Raw genomic sequence first — 2,343 nt, forward strand, 5'->3', positions numbered from 1 at the left:
AGCTGCCTTGCAGCAGTGGTTCTCACAGCCCCCAAGAGCCCCTCACAGTCCAGAAACTGCCCCCCAACAACCCTCACAGCTGTCAGTCTGAGCACCCCAGCTACCCGGCAAGCCTCTAACCCCTCAGCAACCCCCTTCGCCATCAACAGTTGTGACTCGGGGACAGAGATGAGAGGGGGCTGCTGGGGCTGGAGAGAATGAGGACTGCCTCCTCGAGTCATCCATCCCTCCTTCCTCCCCCCAGGGAGGGGGAAAGCTGGAAGAGGCACTGGTGAGGTAGTCAGTTCTCATGGATTCAGAGCAAAGTATGGGGTGCTGCTGCCTGCCCCAAGCAAGCCATGGGCTGAGCCCTGGCCAGGACAAACAAGGATGAGTCCTTGCACTTGCTGGAGTGTCATAAAATCACCCAGCTGCTGCTGGAGCTGCCTCGCTGCTTCTTCCCTACTCAAGCCTGGATTCAGCCTTGGGGAAAGGCACCAGACAAGCACCTAGTTGGACACGGAAGGTGGCTGTGATGTCTCAGTCTACCTGCACAAAAGAGGCTTACCCAGCTGTAGCAAAAGGCCAAGGGTGAGCCAGCAGGCAGGTGACTCAGAAAAATTTGGAAAGGAAACTAGAGGCGTAAGTCCCCAAGACACATAAGTCTGACACCAACGCCCTCCTGACAACACCCCGAGGAGGCACCACTCCAAACCTCACTGGCACCTCCTTCACAGAAGCTGCCACTCGAACACAGGAGAAGAGAGGGGATCTTATCAATGTACACAAATATCTAAAGGGAGGGTGTCAAGAGGATGGGTCCAGACTCTTTTCAGCGGTGCCCAGTGACAGGACAAGAGGCAATGGGCACAAACTGAAACACAGGAAGTTCCATCTGAATATGAGGAAAAACTTCTTCACTGTGAGGGTGAGAGAGCACTGGAACAGGTTGCCCAGAGAGGTTGTGGAGTCTCCTTCTCTGGAGATATTGAAAACCTGCCTGGACACGATCCTGTACAACGTGCTCTAGGTGACCCTGCTTGAGCAGGGGGGTTGGACTAGATGATCTGCAGAGGTGCCTTCCAACCTCAACCATTCTGTGATTCTGTGATACACTCTCACCAACACCTGTCAGATGGTGAAACTAATGACTCTGGCAACCTCATCACTCTAACATGCCCAATATTCATTCCTTAGCATCCTTGGGCATTACTATGCTGATATATCCAGCAACCTCTTCACTGGTGCTCAATTAAATCAAGAGCACCCACACATTATCATTGCATGAAAATTAAAAATGTGTACAGTTACCTGTTAGTAAAAAGGCCATCTCTAGCATCCATCTTACAAGCCTGCTTTCTGAAATGAATCATTTTTCACAAGAAAGCTTTGGACATGCCAATATAACTGTGGAAGACAGAGCTGTTGGAGTGAGATAGGCAGTACCCACCACAATGGCAGGTTACTGTGAGGGATTCTGACATAAATACCTGGAAACTGGCACCTCCGCAGATACCAGCAAGCCTGACTCAATGTCCCAAATCCCAGCTCAGTTACAGAAATCGGCCTCCACAAAGGTGCACCCAAAACATGTGATGCCACAGCACTATTGCCGCCAAGTCATTGTGCCTACAAACAATACTCCCAAAGACACCCAAACTGACTTTTTCAATCCATTATTCCCAAAGACATCAACAGCAGTGAAAACAGATGGTATCCAGACCCCAGCATCTGTCACTCACAGCAGTGACAATGTGAAACCAAGGCCTTCACAGATACAGGTGCGTCCGCTGGTTTTTCAGTTATTGTCTCCACAGCAAGTGTCCCAACATCCACAAAACCAACTCTACTGCAAAAGGCCTCTATGTTCTACAGAGTCCCCCAAAATGTCCCAAGACTTGGGCTCCCAAATATTGACACCGCAGTGTGTGGCTCAAAAGTCACAGCTGCCTAAGTCCATCCCTAACAGCCTTCTCAGAGATGTGCCAGTCGTGGATCAAGTACATGAAAAGGGAGGAAAATGTTGTCATATAGACTGCACCTCTGTATGTGCAGCAGAGACAGACTGAATGCCCTCTCATTCCCTCCTGCCACACCAAACACGCAGCAAACTTCTATTTAGCTCTGGATGTGCAGCATGTTGATGTCAGACAGTTCTAAGATGACAAGAATCCTAAAATGAATCCATAAGGAATCCCTTACAGGGAAAAAACAGAAATAAAGGTGCACATTAAAAGCAAGGATGAAGAGGGATTATTCCTGTGTAGGTTCTTTTTTATTTTTTCCACTTGACATGTTTCTACTAGCCTTCCCTGGTTTTGCTGGACTTAATTAAGCAGTGCTATAAACACTTGAACCTGTCCG

This window comes from Apteryx rowi, unplaced genomic scaffold, assembly GCF_003343035.1.
Source record: "Apteryx rowi isolate R43461 unplaced genomic scaffold, aptRow1 scaffold_318, whole genome shotgun sequence".
Lineage (NCBI taxonomy): Eukaryota > Metazoa > Chordata > Aves > Apterygiformes > Apterygidae > Apteryx > Apteryx rowi.